Here is a 20247-nt window from a genome sequence, read left to right as displayed (position 1 = left end):
GGAGATAAGCAAAGTGTTAGTCATCTGAAGGTGTTTGGTTCTGTTTGCTATAAACATGTTCCAGAAGCCAGAAGACAGAAGCTGGATGATAGAAGCAAAGTGATGATTCTGATAGCGTACCACAGTACAGGTGCATACAAGCTCTATTGTCCAGAAACCAACAAAATTGAATTCAGCAGAGATGTGATTGTGAAGGAATCAGAATTTTGGAATTGGGATAAGTCTCAATCTGATTCTGATGTTAGAACTTCTGAAGAAAGGTCAGAGTTAAGAATTTCTGAAGTTGGAGTAAACTCTGACGTTGATTCTGATTCTGATAGTGATTCTGACTCTGGAGAAGACTCAGAAGATGAAGGTGACTCTGATGATCCAGACTCTGATGACCCAGACTCTGATGGTAATCCAGATTCTGGTGGCAATTCAGACCCTGGAAATATGCCAGCTCCTGAAGATGGTCAAAGCTCTGGAGGAAGTCAACCATCTGAAGCTAGAAACTCTGAAGCTCAAGACTCTGAACAAGTTCAGAGACCACAAAGAATCAGAAACATCCCCAGAAGATATGCAGAATTTGACATGCTGCAAGACACTAAAGTAGACTCTGAAGGAGAAGTTATTCAGTGTGCCATGTTAGTAGACTCTGAACCCATAAGTACAGAAGAGGCTCTTAAGTAGAAGCTCTGGCTGAAGGCCATGAAAGAAGAACTTGATGCTATAGAGAGAAACAAGACTTGGAAGCTGACAGAACTTCCAAAAGACAAGAAAGCCATCAGCGTTAGATGGGTTTTCAAGCAGAAGTTAAAGTCAGATGGTTCAATTGGCAAACATAAAGCAAGGTTGGTAGCCAGAGGATTTCTACAGAAACCTGGGCTGGATTACTCTGAAGTGTTTGCACCTGTAGCAAGACATGAAACAATCAGAATGGTGATTGCAATAGCTGCTAACAGGAATTGGCCTCTGATGCATTTAGATGTAAAATCTGCATTTCTGAACGGTCCATTAGAAGAAGAAGTTTACGTATCACAACCTCCTGGATTTGTGAAAAAGAATCAGGAAGAGATGGTATACAGATTATACAAAGCTCTATTTGGATTGAAACAAGCGCCCAGAGCTTGGAATCAGAAGATTGATTCATTTTTCAAGAAGCAAGGCTTTCAGAAATGTGAGATGGAGTACGGTGTCTATGTTCAGCATACTTCTGAAGGAAATATGACTCTGGTATGTTTATATGTTGATGATATACTGCTGACTGGAAGTTCTGAACAGGAGATAGCCAAGTTCAAGAAAGTTCTGATGAATGAATTCGAAATGACTGATCTAGGCAAAATGACATACTTTCTAGGGATGGAGTTCAGATACTCTGAGAAAGGTATTATTTTGCATCAACTCAAGTATGAATTAGAACTTCTGAAGAGATTTAATCTGAAGAATTGTAAGATTGTTGTCACACCTTCTGATACAAATCAGAAACTGGATTCTGACTCTGATGGAAAGGATGTGGACGCTACAACCTTCAAACAGTTGGTTGGTTCTCTGAGGTATTTGTGCAATACCAGACCTGATATTTGCTATTCAGTTGGGATGGTTAGTAGGTTCATGAGTAAACCTAAGTGGTCCCATTACCAAGCTGCTGTCAGGATTCTGAGGTATATCAAGGGAACTCTGAAGTATGGAGTATTATTTCCTTCTGGAAGAAAGGATGAGTCAGAACTTCTGAGTTATTCAGATTCTGATTGGTGTGGAGACAAAGTTGACAGAAGAAGTACGTCTGGGTACTTATTCAGATTTCTGGGAGGTCCCATTTCTTGGTGTTCCAAGAAGCAACCTGTTGTGGCGTTGTCAACTTGTGAAGCTGAATACATTGCAGGTGTTGTTACTGCATGCCAAGTTGTGTGGATTCTGAATCTACTGCAGGATCTGAAGATTAAAGTAAACAAACCTCTGAAGTTGATGATTGACAACAAGTCTGCAATCAATCTTGCCAGAAACCCAGTGTTGCATGGGAGAAGCAAGCACATTGAGACCAAGTATCATTTTCTGAGACATCAAGTTCAGAGGGGAGTGTTAGAAGTTGTACATTGCAGCACTCAAAAACAGTTGGCAAATGTTCTGACGAAAGCTATCAAGACTGATCAATTTCTCAAATTAAGGGATGGAATTGGTGTTACAAGTTTTGATGGAATATGAATTAAGGGATGGTATTAGAAGTAATTCATATTTATTAGTTGTACTATTTTCTTAGCCCTTAAGTTTGTTAGAGGGTATTTTAGTATTTTATCCTATTCTAGTAACCCTAGTTTTAGCTTATAAATAGGGTGGCAATCATTGTAACTTTTATCATGTTTTGTAGCCGTCATTCTCTTAATAGAATATTTCTGTTCATCATTTATTCTACCTATGCACCAACAAATCATGCACCTCTTTGTTTCTACCTTATCTCATCATCCACAACCTCTTTGATTCCACCCCTTCTCTTCCCACCTCTTTTATTCTACCTTATCTCATCATCCACCCCTTCACCACCCACCTATTTTATTCTATCTTATCTCATCACCCACCCCTTCACCACCTTTCACCACCCACCCCTTGAGATATTTATCTTATCACCCACCCCTTGAGATATTTCTATTGCACCATCATCCATGATGTAATATTTCAGATTTCCATTGCACATTTTTAATTCTACCTTATCTGCAATTTAATATTCACATATCTCCTGCATGCCTCTCTTTTTCTATTTTAAAAAATATAAGTTAATAAATCATTTAAAACTTCATTTTTTTTAAATATACCTGAATTTATAATATCCATAAACAATTATAAGATCTATATAATTTTTTATATGAACGAAAGGAAAGTAATATAGTTGTAAAAATTATTTTTTCTAAATCTTAGTAATAGAAGTATTGGTATAGTTATCAATTACTTTTTTTTTTACTATGGTATAGATTAATTATTATATACTAAACTTTAAGTCCTTACATTATATTTGATAAATTAATTAGTCAAAATATATATTTCTTTCACTAATTATTTAATGAGATTAATTACTATACACTGTCAGTGTAAAAAGTTTTACACTGTCGGTTCATCACCATCACCCGTTTGTATTATTTTATAGATTTTTAAAATAAAAGTCAAACTTCTTTTAATATCCAACGTCTATAAAAACCCTTTTACACTGTCAGTGTATTTCAATTAATCTCTTATTTAATCTACTTTTTTATTGTATCTTTTTCCAATCTCACTCTTTTTATTTGGTGTCATTGTATTAAACTTTATTTAAATATTTGGATCATAAAAAATAATGTTATAAAAATTAATTTTTTGTAAATCTTGTATGATAAAATTATTGTGTATAATTATCAATTACTTTTATATTTCATTTTTTTACTATTGCATGGAATACTTATTTTATACTAAACTTTAAATCCTTATATTATATTTTATAGATTAACTAGTAAAAAATTATATTTTTTTCTCTAATGATTTAATCTACTTTTTTATTGTATCTTTTTCTAATCTTATTCTTCTTATTTTATGTCATTGTATTAAACTTAATTTAAATTATTTAACTAATAAGGTGTTTTGGATTATATAACTCATATAATTAATAACATATCAAGAATATATAAATAATTGTATAATATTTTTATTTTTATGATCATGAATCAATTATAAGTTGTTTATATTATATTACAATTTTAGTACTATTTAATTCATACATTAAATATATATTTTTAATCTCCTTCAAAAGTCTAATCATTTTTATAGGTTTTTTATGATAAATTTAATATCTTTAATTATGTATTAATATGTTTTCTTATTTGTAATTTTATATAGAATATTATATGTTAAAATAGAAAAAACTTTATTTTATAAAATATATAATATCGTTGTTATATTTTCTGATGATAATTACAACATAAAAAAAATCAATAATAATAAATAAATTTGATACTAATAGTTAATTTTACTATTTCAGACCAAAGTTTTATATAACAAGCACGTAACTTCTTCTAATAACACCATTCATGAATCACATAAACATCCTAGAATGTGTTATAGGTTAAAATATAGGAATTTTTCTCTATCAGATTATTTTACATTATTCATTGTCATCTTATTTCTTCTTTCAATCCATTTCACTATATCAGATTTTTTTTCTACATCAGAACACACTACGTTTTCTGCACCAGCAACACACTAAGCTCAATCATGGCGGAGTCATCAACTTTTTTTCCCAATTCCGTCCCTTAATTAGAGCTAAACAATATCTAAATTGACCCTCGTGGTGGATATTAAATGTCCTCTCTGACAAAATACTCCAGCTAGCTAACTCTTTATACCTAAACTCCTGGCCAAGCCCCAAAAATTTGCCATGGTTAAAAGAACCATCTTTGGGTCTTTGTGTAGAGGATGACCCGACAATTGTCTTTTGCTTTTTGGAAACGCCGAGTTTAGGACCCATCTACAAAAATCAGAAAAACCAACACGTTCCATCATATACAAATACAAATCCCTAAAAAAAATCCTCCTGCACTCTGTCTTGACAACTCATCAAGGCTAAACATCATAAAATGTACAAAAATGTGAAATTGAGCAGTAGTAGGCGCGCTAAGTGCCACATTCTGTGTTTAATGCAAAAACGCGCTTTTGTGCTCTATTTGCATAGAGATTCTCAACCTAAATAGTCTTAACCATAACTATTCACAAAACTAACAGTCACATAGTAAATAATTTCAACATTTATGTACTTTATTCTGACTTAAACATGGATTATCAAGCACAAAGGGAAAATTCTCTAACATGCAAATTGAAAATCCAAACTTAACAAACCCATATGAACAACTTATGATTGAATACGAAAAGAACATGAACATAGCTTGTGAGTTGATGTAGGGAGGATGAATGCAAATACCTTATGAACTGATACCAAGAAAAATGGAAATGGGTTTGAGAATGTGAGTAGAGAGAATGAGGCCTAGGGTTTCAAATGTGAAAGAATGAAGGAAATGAGTGACTAAGTGTGGACTCTTGGTTTGAAAGAGTTTTTCACACAAATGGGCTTTGGGTGAATTAGGCAAGGCCCAATTAAATCAAAAACAATTTATTGCACTCGCAGATCGTGCTTAACACAAAACATCATGCTTAACACCCTTAACAATTTAATTTTTTTCTAGAAAGTCCCAGATTGCGCTTAGCGCAGTCAGATCGCGCTTAACGCGTGTAGAGAAGTGCCAGATTTCAAATATGCATCAAAATGGCCTAATTTTCACCCGATTTCACCCTGACATACCTATACTACTATTGGAAAGCTAAAAAAACTTATAAAATTGCTTTTCCTCCCAAAAAGCTCTTGTTTAACGTCAACTAGATCGATGATTATATGGCAACTTCAAGGATCGACAAGAGGAATTATTGTTGTCAACCGATCAATCTCACCACCAAGGTATATTTTCAACCTTTGACCATTTAATGTCCAACTTCCTTTCGAAACACGATTTCTCTGTAATGCTTCACCTCTTTGATTTAGAAAGGATCTAATCATTTGGACTTTAATTTACCCAAAAATAGTTTTAATCTTGAATTGAACAATAGTACCATTTTCCCGGGTTTGAAGTTTTTTCTGACAATTTTCTTGTCATGATACCTCTGAACCTTTTGTTTGTAGAGCTAATTGGATTCATATGCTTGAATTCTCAGTTCATCAATCTCATGTAAATGTAACTTCCTTTTTTCTTCGGATAACTTGGGATAAAAGTTTTAAAACATCAATGCCCATAAGGATTTCTGCTCTAACTCCATCGGAAGATGACAAGCTTTCCCATAAAGCATCTGAAAATGGGTAAGGCCAATTGGAGCTTTGTAAGCGGTATGATATGCCCACAAATCTTCAACAAGCTTGAGAGATCAATCCTTTCATGAAGCAAACAATGATTTCTCTAATATTTTCTTTATTTCTCTATCGGACACCTTAGCTTGGCCATTTGATTTCGGATGGTATGGTGATGCAACTTTGTCTTTAACACCATAGTGCTCTAAGGCTTTCTCTAACTGTGAATTGCAAAGGTGTGAACCTCTATCACTAATAAACACTCTCGGAGTACCAAAACGGGTGGATATATTTTTATTTAGAAACTTGATCACCATTTTGTCATCGCCCTTTTGTGAAGCAATCACTTCAACCCACTTGGAAACGTAATTAACCGCCACCAAAGTATACTCAATTGAGAAGGACACAGGAAATTGAACAACAAAATCAATACCCCAACAATAAAAAACTTCCACCTCCAACATGCTTTGTAAAGGAATTTCATTTTGTTTGCTTATTCATCCGACCATTTGACAAATATCACAATTTTGAGCATGCATATGTGCATCTTTGAACAAGGAAGACCAATAAAAGCCTGAATGAAGAACTTTTATTGTCGTCCTTAGACCATCTAATGACTACCATAAGGTGAATTGTGACAATTCCATAGAATACTTCTAGCCTCCTCTTTTGTAACACACCTTCTCTGAAGATTATCAGCTCCAATCTTGAACAAGTAAGGCTCATCTCAAACATAGTATTTTGCATCAAAAAGGAATTTCTTTTTCTGGTTCCAAGTCAAATCCTATGGTATCATCCCAGTTGCTTTGTGATTTTCTAGATCGAAAAACCACTGTCTTTTCTGTACCATGAGTAATTTTTCATCTGGAACCTCCTCCATAACCCCAGTTTCCTACTTGGTCACCTCAACATTCACCAACCTAGATAAATGATCTGCCACCAAATTCTCCGAACCCTTTTTGTCACGAATTTCTAGACCAAATTCTTGCAACAAAAGAATCCATCTAATAAGCATCTTCTTTGAGTCAAGTTTGGTGAGAAGGTATTTTATCGTTGTATGGTAAGTATAAACAATAACCTTTGAACAAATGAGATAATACCTAAATTTCTCCAATGCATACACTCTAGCAATAAACTCTTTTTCTACGGTAGCATAATTAATTTGAGCTTCATTCAAAACCTCACGTGGCTAGTGTATATCATGAATTTTTTTGTCTTTCTTTGACCAAGAACTGCACCAACTGCATAATCGCGCGCATCACACATTAGGTCAAAATCAAGTTTCCAATCAGAAGCAATGATTATGGGTGTAGTTATCAGTTTTTATTTTAAGTCCTCAAAAGAAATTAAACAAGCATTATCAAAATCAAAAGACTTATCTTTGTTGATCAGATTGCTCAACGGTTTGGAAATTTTTGAGAAGTCTTTGATGAATTTTTGATAGAATCCTGCATTTCCCAAAAAGCTTCTGATTCCTTTGACATTCAATGGTGGTGGAAGCTTCTCAATCACTTCAACCTTTGCTTTATCAACTTCAATACCTCTGGAAGAGATCTTGTGACCAAGAAATATGCCTTTAGTGACCATAAAGTTGCATTTCTCTCAATTTAGAACCAGATTAGTTTCCACACACCGCTTTAGTACGGTGTCCAAATTCCTCAAATATAATTCAAAATAAGGACAAACTATAGAGCAATCATTCATGAAGGCTTTAATGCATTTCTCGATTAAATCAGAAAAGATGGCTTACATGCATCTTTGAAAAGTTGTCGGCGAATTACACAGCCCAAAAGACATTCCTCTATAAGCAAAAAAACCAAAAGGACTTCTAAAAGCCGTCTTCTAATGATATTTTAGGTTGAATATAATTTTATTGTACCTGGAATAACCATCCAAGAAACAATAAATTCTTCACATGACAATCTTTCAATCATTTGATCCACAAAGGGTAAGGGATAATGGTATTTTCTAGTGGCTTGATTAAGCCTCCGGTAATTTATACACATCCTTCATCCTACCACAATTCTTGTTGGAATCAACTCATTCTTTTTATTTGTAATCATCGGCATCCCTCCTTTCTTGGGTACCACTTGCACATGAGTCACCCAAACAGTATCCGAAATAGAATAAATCATGTCGTCCTCCAACAATTTCACTACATTTTTCCTTACTACCTCTTTCATAGTGGGATTCAAACGAAATTTGTAAAGGCAAATTTTCATACAACATACAATCATAGGTTTCGATGATGACAAATGACCACCATGGATGAATCGGCATTGTCGGTTCCACTTCTACAAAACAAATGCAACATATCCTTTTCTATGCTCATCTAAAACTGCTATATTTCATACAACATATGTGGATAAAATGTGATCATGACAAAATGCCTGAAAATCACAAAAATATGAATTTTTGCAGATTTGCAGGGTTTGAGTCGACCACAAGGGTTAGCGCATGAACCACGGGTCAGCGCATAGCATAATGCAGTTGGTCACTGGTCAGCACATGGAGGCTTTGAGTCGACCATAGGTCGGCGCATGGCATAGTGCAGTTGGTCACGGGTCAGCGCATGGAAGACTTGAGTCGACCATAGGGTCGGCGCATGAAACTTTCATTTTCCCACGGGTCAGCGCACGCCGACCTATGGTCGACGCATACTGAAGCATTCTTCAGCCTGTCCAAAATTGCAGGCCATGCATCGACGCATAGACCTGCTATGGTTGACCGCTCATGCGCAAATTCAGTTTCTGAATATTTTCCACTCTGTTTGAAAAGCTGTTATTTTTGGTTGGTAAGTTGGTTACTATATATAGAAGTCTAGTTACTTTTATCAACTAACATTTGTCAAATTGATTCAAGTGTTCAAAGAAACAAGAAAAAGTGAAATAGGTGTCCAAGATTCATCATCTTCATCTTCAACATCTCACAACACATCAACTACACACAACCATTTTTGAAGTGCTTTGTGATTGGTTAAAGGTGATAAGGTTCGAAGCCGAGATTGAGGAATCCGGTTCGGGTTGAAGCTTGTGACAGGTTTTTTCTTGAATAAAACCGTTAGGGTTTTGTCCTCCAAGACTGGTTTATGTTTGGGGGTTTTTGGACGAATTTCTTCATCAAGTTTCAGCTGAGCAAAGGTGATTGAGAAGAGGAAGTCTTCATCAGTCTAGTAGCGGATTCAGTGATATTTAAGGGAAGAATTCGGGTTCGATTTGTTGTAGCTGAGATCAGCCGGGCCGAGGGTTTGAAGAACGGAGGGTTGTTCAACAAAGGGGCTGAAATCGGAGGTCTATCAACAACAATCGAAGGACTTGATTCACCTTGAATCAAGGAACAAAGAGTGGAAGCAACATTCAACGTCTTGAGAGCTTGGTTGTTTATTTGCTTTGCAATCCTTGTATAAACGGTTAAATTCAACAGGTGATAACTATTAAATCATCTCAATTCTAGTTTTAGAATTGAGGGCAGACGTACCCCGAAGCGAGGACGACGGGGGAACTGCCTCATCAAATCTTTGCCTTCTCTAATTTTCTGCATAATTGTTTTAGCTTAAAAAATTAAGTGATTCTGGTATAAGCACTTTTGTCAAACCTTGGTATTAATTGAGTAAGAGGTTAAAACTCTGTTTTTGAATCCAAAGTACAATAGAATATTGTACTAGATTAATTGAAAGCACTTACTCAACATAAATATCACTTGGAGTGTTTTTGCACACCAAGTGTTTGATAATTTGCCCAAACCAAAATTATCTTAGTTGTGTATCTAGTTTGGTTTGCTCTTTGAATCATTGGAACTAGGAATCCTAGCTAGTAAAACAAATCATTGATAGTGTGACGAGTGTAGTGATTCGTATTCTACATTATCACTAATCCATAGGCTTGACGCATATCCGGTTTTCCAATAACGGTTCGTTTTAGACTATATTTTCCTCGGCCGCTTCCGCACTTAAAACAAATTTTCAAAACCAATTTTAATTGGTAGCGCCGACTCAATTTTTAATTGGGATCTATTCAACCCCCCTTTTAGATCCGTGAGTCTAACAAGTGGTATCAGGAGCTTCGGTTCACTCCGTGCTTCAAAATATAACTTTGATAGAAAATGGCTAACGAACCTAAAGGGGCGTATAATAGAGCTCCCGTTTTCAATGGTGAAAATTATAGTTATTGGAAAGATTGTATGCGGGTGCACATAAATTCCATAGATAGAAAAATATGGAACGTTATTCTCAATGGTCCAATTGAAATAACCATGACCAATGAGAATAATGAATTAGTGCCTAAGCCCGAAGCACAATGGACCGATGATGATGAAAAGAAATACAACTATGATTGGAAAGCCAAAAATATCCTAATCTCCTCATTAGGTGTAGATGAATACTATCGTGTATCCCATTGTCCTACTGCTAAGGCCATGTGGGATTCACTACAAATTGCCCATGAGGGGACGAACGATGTTAAGTTGGCAAGAATCAACACACTAACACAAGAGTTTGATCTCTTTTTCGTGGAGCAAGGGGAAACCATTGCTGACATGCAAAAGAGATTTACTCATCTTATCAATCGATTACATTCACTAGGTAGGCCTATTTCCAATGATGTTGCTACTAACAAGATCTTGAGGTGTCTTAATAGGGAATGGCAGCCTAAAGTGACCGCCATCAAAGAAGCAAATGATCTTACCATATTAGACTTGACAACATTATTTGGCAAACTACAAGAGCACGAACAAGTACTCTTGAGCCTAGAACAACACGAAAAGAAAGAAAAGAATGACAAAGCTAAAGTGAGTGAAAAGAAATCAATGGCTCTAAAGACTTCCTCCTCAAAGTCTCAAGCAAAAGAGCAAAGTGATTATTCCTCGAGCGACGAAGAAGAAGAGGACAAGAGCGAAGATATGGGGTTGTTCGTTAAACGTTACAATTGTTACGTGAGAAAGAACGACATCCAACATTCCGAGAAGAACTTGGTAAACTTCCGGAAACAATCTAGGTACTCTAAAAATGATGACTCAAAAGGTAAAATGACTAGAGAGTCGTGCTATACGTGTGGAAAGCCCGGTCATTACAAACCGGACTGTCCGATGAACAAGAAGACAAAGGAAAAGGAATCATACAAATCACACAAGAAATCATCAAAGCCAAGGAGAGCATACATAGCTTGGGAAAGCGATAGCGACTCCTCCGATGATGAAAGTTCTAGTGATGAAGATGAAAATGCAAACCTATGTCTCTCTGCTCATCAAAAGAACAAAAAGAAACAGGTACGACATGCTAAATATGAAAAATCCTCTAGTATGTCTCATCATGAATTACAAACTGCATTTGATACTTTACACTGTGAAGCTAAAGAGGCCTTTAAAAGGCTTGCCTCAAACAACAAATTTTTTACTCATTTAGAACAAAAAATTCGAGAATCCGAAAGGAAACTTGAGGCACTTAAGGCTTCTATAGTAGAAAGCACAAAAGCAGGTTGTGAGGACCTTAGAAGTAGAATGATGAACTTTGGGTGTGATACTTGTTACATTTGGCAAGGTGAAGTAAGAAACCTAAAGGCCAAACTTGACAAGGCTCTTGAGCCCAAGATTACCTTTGCTATCGATAAATCAAACTTTCGAAAAAGTATGGTTAATCCATATCAAAAATATAAATATATTATAAAGGATGAAGATAGTAAAGGCAATCAAAATGTAAATTTCTCTTGTCTTTATTGTTGCAAGAAAGGCCACTCCATTGCTAAATGCAGATTTAGGAGATTTTTAGTTCCTAAAGGCATTTATCAATGGCTGCCCAAATGCAACCATTTCGTTCCTCACCATTCAGGACCGAATAAGCCATTGGGTACCTTCTCGTGTTAATTGCATTTCCATAGGTACAATGCCTCGAGACTACCGAGAGAAGATGGGTTCTCGACAGTGGATGCTGAAGGCATATTTTAGGAGACATATCACTCTTCATTGACTTTGTGGCTAAGAAGAAAGGATATGTAACCTATGGTGACAACAACCGTGGAGCAATACTTGGTAAAGGTAGTGTAGGTAATCCTTCTTCCACTACTATTTCTGATGTATTGCTTGTCGAAGGTCTTAAACACAATCTACTTAGCATCAGTCAATTATGTGACAAAGGATACAATGTATCATTCTCAAAAGATTGTTGCAAAATTGTACATAATGATAATAAGAAGAGCATGTTTAATGGCCTGCGTGTGAATAATGTCTATATGTTAGACTTAAATGAAGTATCGTTAACAAGTGACAAATGCCTTGTAACAATGAGTGAAGATTCATGGTTATGGCATAGGCGTTTAGCACATGTTAACTTTGACTTACTAAATAAAGTAGTCTCAAAAGATCTAGTCCTAGGTCTCCCCAAAATAAAGTTCACCAAGGATCACCTGTGTGATGCTTGTCAAAAAGGGAAGCAAACGAGGATCTCATTTAAATCCAAAAATATCGTTTCAACAACGAGACCTCTCGAACTTCTTCATATGGACTTATTTGGGCCGTCTAGGATTAAAAGCCTAGGAGGAAACTATTACGGTTTCGTAATAGTAGACGATTTTTCTAGATTTTGTTGGACTATCTTTTTAGTAAGCAAGAGCGATACGTTCGCCGCCTTTGAAAGATTTTCTAAGCTTTCCCAAAATAAATTAAATATAAACATTGTTGCAATTAGAAGCGACCATGGGGGTGAGTTCGAAAACCATTTATTTGAAGAATATTGCGGTAACCATGGTATCAATCATAACTTCTCCGCTCCACGTACTCCTCAACAAAATGGGGTTGTGGAGCGTAAAAATCGAATTTTGGAAGAATTGGGAAGAACAATGATTAACGAAAGTGGTTTACCGAAATATTTTTGGGCAGACGCCATTAGTACGGCATGTTATGTTTTGAATAGGGTGCTCATTCGCCCCATTCTAAACAAAACACCGTATGAGCTTTTAAAAGGGCGAAAGCCAAATATTTCTCACTTACATGTTTTTGGTTGCAAATGTTTTGTATTAAATAATGGAAAGGAAAACTTGGGCAAATTCGATTCCAAGGCCGACGAAGGTATCTTCCTCGGATACTCTCAATCGAGTAAAGCACATAGAATATATAATAAATGATTACTTGATGTGGAAGAGTCTGTACATGTCACTTTTGATGAATCCTATCCGAGAAATGTCGGAAAGGGTAGTGTTGTTCATGGTGCAGGTACATCTACAAAAGACATACTCAAAGGTGGCAAGCCGGGGATTGATCAACCCGACAAAGTCAAAGTTGAGGAGGATAAAGATGTACACCATGAGGAAATCGAGGAAGCTCATCCGCCTTCAAATGATGATCTCCCTCAAGCTTGGAAGTCTCCCAAAGACCATCCAATCGACAACATTCTCGGAGATATCTCAAAGGGTGTTACAACTCGATCGAAGCTAAGTAATTTCTGTTATCACTTCGCTTTCGTTTCGCAAATGGAACCTAAAAACCCTAAAGAAGCCCTACTCGATGAACACTGGTTTTTGTCAATGCAGGAGGAACTAAATCAGTTCACTAGAAATGAGGTTTGGGACCTTGTCCCTCCTCCACGAGATCATCGAGTAATCGGCACCCGATGGGTGTTTAGGAACAAGCTGGACGAAAACGGGGTAATAACCCATAACAAGGCGCGTTTAGTCGCGCAAGGGTATAACCAAGAGGAAGGCATCGACTATGAGGAAACTTATGCGCCGATTGCCCGACTCGAGGCTATACGCCTTCTCCTTGCCTTCGCTTGTGCGAAAGACTTTAAACTATTCCAAATGGATGTTAAGAGTGTGTTCCTTAACGGTCACATAAATGAAGAGGTCTACGTCGCACAACCTCCGGGTTTTGAATCTCATGAGTATCCTGATCATGTTTATAAACTAAAAAGGGCTTTATATGGTCTCAAAAAATCTCCTAGAGCTTGGTATGAGCGACTAAGTAAATTTTTACTCGATCAAGGTTACTCAAGAGGAAAGGTTGACACAACTCTCTTCATTAAACGTCAAGGAAAGCACTTGATATTAGTGCAAATTTATGTAGACGATATTATATTTGGGTCTACTAATATGAATCTCGTGAGAGAGTTTTCGGATCTTATGCAGGGTGAATTCGAGATGAGTATGATGGGGGAGCTCACGTACTTTCTCGGTCTGCAAATTAAACAACTCAAAGAAGGAACATTCGGGAGTCAAACAAAGTACTGTTTGGACCTTATCAAGAGATTTGACATGGCAAAAGCCAAGGCCATTGACACCCCCATGCCAACATGTACAAACTTGAATAAAGATGAAAACGGTAAGAACATAGAGGTAAAACGGTATAGAGGTATGATTGGATCACTTCTCTATCTCACTGCTTCTCGTCCCGACATTATGTTTAGTGTGTGCATGTGCGCAAGATATCAATCATGTCCCAAGGAATCCCATCTAAAAGCTATCAAACGAATACTTCGATACCTATCCGATACTCCGAAGTATGGACTATGGTATTCCAAAGGTAATGATTGCTCATTGGTAGGTTTCTCCGATTCCGATTTTGCCGGTTGCAAATCGGATAGGAAAAGCACCAGTGGCACTTGTCACTTATTTTCAAATTCTTTGGTCAGTTGGCATAGCAAGAAACAAGTTTCAGTTGCTTTGTCAACCGCCGAAGCGGAATACGTTGCCGCCGGTAGTTGTTGTGCTCAAATCCTATGGATTAAGCAACAACGATTGGATTTTAACCTCAAACTCGAACGTATTCCCATTTTTTGTGACAATACAAGTGCCATTAATCTTACCAAATATCCTGTGTTGCATTCTCGCACCAAACATATCGAAATTCGACACCACTTTCTTCGGGATCATGTAGAGAAAGGTGATATTGTATTTGAACATGTTAATACTGAAAATCAACTAGCGGACATTTTCACAAAGCCGCTAGCTACTGAACCTTTCTTTCATATTCGCCGAGAACTTGGTATTCTCGACATTTCGGAACGGGCATTATAAATTGCTGGATGTATCTTATTTCATTTAGAACTATAGTCTTGTACTTCTAACAAGCTGATGTTGTTGCAAGCACAAGTGTATTGTTCATCAAAGCTATTCCGGCATCGAGGTGATATTGTTCCTTTACCCTTCTCTCTCTCTCAACCTTCATAGTAAAATGGTTGTACTACATGAAAATATTGTACATATATGTATCGTTTCTTATGTCATATCTGTTTGGATGTTTAAATGTTGTGTGGCTTTGTATTTATGCATCAAACATGTAAGCATATGTGCATAATAGTGAAAATTGCAAATTTTCCTGTATGAGTCGACCATAACAGGGCAATGGTCGACGCACACTTCAAAATTTTCTTCTTTTTCAAAAATCAAACAGTATGCGTCGACGCATGCAGAGGTATGGTCGACGCATCGCTCAAAAATTCAGTTTTTTTGCAGAAAACCTTCAAACTTCTCATGTATCTACATTCAAAGCTCCCATTAAGTGTGCATTTACATTTCAACCTTCCCACTACATTGTGAGTTGCATCTACCTAGTGCCTAGTTGTCGCATCGCGAAAAACAATCGACGGGAAAAACAAACAAACAGAGTCGCCACCGTGCGTTATTTATCCCAAAGGAGGGAAAGGAAACGCTCGAAGTAAACCTGGAAAGGAAATTGTCTTACGACCGGAGATTGCAAGGATCGGGAGTCGGTTACGCAAGGGGAAGGTATTAGCACCCCTCACGTCCGTCGTACTCGACGGGATCCACGCTCAGAAGAATAGAATAAGGTTGCTGAATAACTGCTCAAAGAATGCACACACACTGGAATAAACAGGTGAAAGAAGGCGGAGGAAGGTGACTCGGCAGGATGTCGCATCCTGGGCCTACGTAGTTTGTCAGAAACAAACATCAGAGTCGACGTAGTTCGGGGAAATGGGAAACGGGCTCGCTAGGACATCGCATCCTATGCCTACGTATCTCATCTGGAATGAGAATCAGAGCTACCGTAGTTCGGCTAACGCACGCCGAAACAAAACACAACACAAAGACACTGAGACGTCAAAGCAAACACACAAATGGAAACAGACTGCCAATGGCTGGTCTTACGTCCAACTCCAAACAACAAACACAAACGAGGAAACCGAATGCCAATTGTTGGACTTACATCAGACTCCAAACACACAAACACAAACGAGGAAACCAAATGCCAATCGCTGGACTTACATCAGACTCCAAACACACAAACAAACATAGGAAACCGACTGCCAATCGCTGGACTTACGTCAGACTCCAAACCAAAGAAACACACAGGAAACCGACTGCCAATCGCTGGACTTACGTCAGACTCCTCACTCACACACAAGAGGTTAACAAACAGACAAGCTAAAAGGGAGTCTATAACTCGAGCCTAATAACTGTCAAGCAAACACACAAAAAAAAGAAAAAGGGTGCCCGGAGAGACCTCGCACGATCTCCTGCCTACGTACCTCATCTGGTATGAGGATCAGGGCAACGTAGTTCCCCTTAACAGGGGAGAAATTTCTATCCTAACCAGAGACTGGGAAATGACAAACTAGAAGGGAGACTGACTCGAGCCTAATAGTTATCATGTAATCCACAATAGTCCTAGGTCGAGGTTTCAAACAAGAGTTTGACTCACACAGGCAGCGAGTCAACTCAAGTCTATCTCTACGTACGTTCAACTTCCTCGAAAGTTGATTATACGACCCCTACAGAAAGGAGATGAGAAGCAAAACAGATAAACATCAAAAGCAAATAACACACACTATACACAACCAAGGGGGCTCAAGCAAGGTTGGGCTTTAGTCAAGGGGTCATATCGACCTTGACAAACAAGCCAAATACTAGAATGGGTGGTCAGGCTCTTAACCTCTAACATTGAAAGTTAGGGTGAGCAGATGAAATGGAGATGAGGGTTATGCCTCATAGCTCTTAACCCAGGCCTGGGTGAGCTTGAATCAAAGAATGTGTGCAAGTCCAGAATGTGGGACTCTATTCCACATGACTTGACACAACAAGATTTTGGGTTCTTATTCAAAGTGCGTCAACACATGGTGTGAGCAAGATGAATGACACAACTGAGTAGCAGGGGATGGATTACACATCCCTTTTATCTGCCAATGCCTCTTCACTTAGGAGGTCTTTAAATGTACATGGCACAAAGGTAAACAAGCAAAAATATGGCCTCTTAAGGAGGGCTCCAGACAGGTGTCTGCCAAAATAACATGACAGGTCTTCCAGACTACATGGAGATCAAGGAAAATACCTAAGTGGTATTCCAACCACAAGCAAAGCAAAGTTCAAATGAACTTAAAGCAACTTAGGTACCTGTGTAAACAACTAAACAAATCAGTACAATATCTAGGCAAACAGACAACAGTCAACAACAAACAGACAATCCCAATGTACAACATGTAAGCCATAAGGCAAACAATCAAGTGAATTATCATCAACCTACAAAACAACCAAATGTTAGCAATCAATAGCAAATATCAACATTCAAATGGTGAAGCAACATCAACCATGGAGATTGGATGCTTGGTCCTGAAATTCAAAGCTCACATATAAGTCCAAAACCACTAGGTCAAAGCCTAAGGTCAAAAGTGGATCAAAAAGCCAAAACAGAACTTTATATTCAACATGAAGCAACTTCAATCAACTGAGAATATGTCATAAAAAATGCCAAATCAAAATCATCAAGCAAGGTCATGATCCAACCAAGAGAAGGCAATGCACACAACATGATCATCAATTGGACATACAAGATGAGAAAATGCACATTAAATCAGAAATGGCTCAAACAATTCTGGAAATTTTCATGAGCATATAACATGTCTAATACAATTAGCATGCCAAAAATCATAAACAGAGGAGCTCCTTTGATAGGGAAATGAAAATGATCAAATAGGACATCCAATTGTGTGATATGCATTGTCACACCATATTAACATGTACATAAAACAGGGATGGAACATGGGAAAAATATCAAACCAAGCCTAAAATGTCAATCAACATGTCAAGAATCATCATGCAAAATTTCATGGCATTTGGATCAATATCAAGCATTTCACAATGGAAAGAACAAGGCAATGTCACAAAAGCATACATGTCCACACAATCAGCCACAATTCAAAATCCAGAAATGGAAAAATCATAAAATCAAAAACATAAAATTCTAGATATTTCAAGGATCAACTAGCAAAAAACCTGGAATTAATTGGATGATTTTACAATTAGTTATGATTTTTTGAAGATCATGAAAAAATGAAATAAAAATTGAAAAAGAACATGAAATAATGAAAAGAATTGAATAAAATGGAAAATGCTCCCAGCCGGAATCGAAGCGAGGGGAACTTCGCTGGCCAAAACTACGTCGTTTCATTCAAAGCCCTAGTCAAAAACTAGCGATGGACCAGCGACGGCCACTAGCGGACGCTAGCGGCGGAAACCACCGTCTTCTTCATGAAGACGGTGGTGAACAGTACACGATTTTTTTCTCCAGAATTAGCGAAATTATATATGGTTGGACTCGTCTTGACGTGTAGATCACGAATCCACTAATATTTTTCTCTAATTCATCACATATTTCAAGAATCGATCAAGAACACTTATGAACACCAAACTTTAATCTCTCATAACTCTCTCAATATTTGTCTGTTTTTCATGTTCTTTATATCAGAATTTCCAGCATGAATAGATCTACAAGTCTAGGCACATAAAAACAGGAATTAAGAGGTTCGAAAATGTGACCTCTTGAAGATCAACTTCTGGAAATGCACGATCCAAGGCTTGGCAAGCTTCAAATCTACTCCAGAATACTTGTTATGAAGATTGATGAAGAATTTGAGGCTTGGAACTGTGTAGATCTTGCTTAAATCTCAACTGCCATGGCTATGTTCTTGAGCTTCACCTGCACGATTCTGGTCCAATCTTGATGATCCAAGGCTTGATTTGTACTAAATCCACACCAGGGAACAAGAATATGCAAGAAAATTGGAAGGTTATGTGATGAAAATTTGAATTATGATTGAGAGAAAAAAATGGAGGGAAAAAGTTCTAGATCTAGAAATGGTGAAGAAGTGAAAATTCTGTTATGATTATGTATATATATGCTCCACTAATCACATCCAAATTGTAATTAGGCAAGGTTTAGTTGAGATTAAGTGCAAATAAGGTGTTTGGCCAAAAATGACATTTTGCATGGTGCATGGAGCAAATGGACGTGAATAGTACCAAATGAATGATTAATTTCACTTAAAATCATCCAATTAACACAATGACAATGGTGATTAGTTCCCATGATGCACCAATTTTGAATTTATGAATTTCCCTCCAAAATCTTCATGGGTAAGCCAATGATCATATGTTCAAATTTCATGTAATGTGATGAATGATTTGGAAAGTTCATGTCATGAGAAGAATTTGGCAAAAAGGAGCACTCAATTTGGAGTTATGAGTCAAAAGTTATGGCCTTTTGAAGTTTCAAGCACACTTGGCAATGATTTGACCATATCTCCTCAACCATTCATCATAAATTCATAATCTTGGACTTTTTGGAAATGGGAGAGAGAGATCTTCAACTTTCCTGTTGGGCAAAAATTCATTTGAAGCTTCTTTGATGATGTAAGATCAAGTTGAATTTGAACCAAAAACTTTCCATTTTTTGAAACTTTCAATTACAAGTCACTTTCCATTTTTGGAAAGTTTTGATTTGGCCTCAAATTCTTCAAGATATGTGTTTGTAATGACAAATGAACCCCCTTTGAATATGAATGAGATGTTGAAACTCATTTCTCCCCCTCCTAGCCCTCAGTTGACTTGCAGTTGACTTTTTATGGTTGACAAATGATTTAAACAATACACAAATGATTTTGAGCCTCAACCACTTGATGAAATGGCTCCAAAATGAAACCCTAGCTTGTACAAGCTCAATAAAATCAATATGATGATCTCCATCTCAATAAAGACCTCATCTCCTTGAGAATCCCTGGTTGGGAGAATGCCATTGACTAGGGTTGACCAGAGGTCAAAACCCTAATCCTAAAGAACATGATCAGGCACAATGAACCCCTTGAGGATGATAAGACCATGATGATGGTGACATACCCTTTCAACCAAGATAATACTCAACCTCCTTGAGGAACCAATAAAACCCTAATTGAAGAGCAGCCCTCAGATGATTAGTGATCAATTTCTGAGACCCTTAGGCTTGCATCTCTTAACCTCTCCATCTTCTGAGAAAGACTTAGGAGGATGACTTGTCTATTTTCACATGATATGCAATATGCAATGACTAATGTCCTACAAAATGAAATGCAATATGCTAAGCTAGTCCCAAGAGAGGAGGGCAAATTTTGAGGTGTTACAGCTGCCCCTATTCAATCCACTGTGAACCTGTCGATATGAACA

This window comes from Lathyrus oleraceus, chromosome 3, assembly GCF_024323335.1.
Source record: "Lathyrus oleraceus cultivar Zhongwan6 chromosome 3, CAAS_Psat_ZW6_1.0, whole genome shotgun sequence".
NCBI lineage: Eukaryota > Viridiplantae > Streptophyta > Magnoliopsida > Fabales > Fabaceae > Lathyrus > Lathyrus oleraceus.
The sequence above is the reverse complement of the archived record's forward strand: the minus strand, read 5'-3'. Positions refer to the sequence as shown.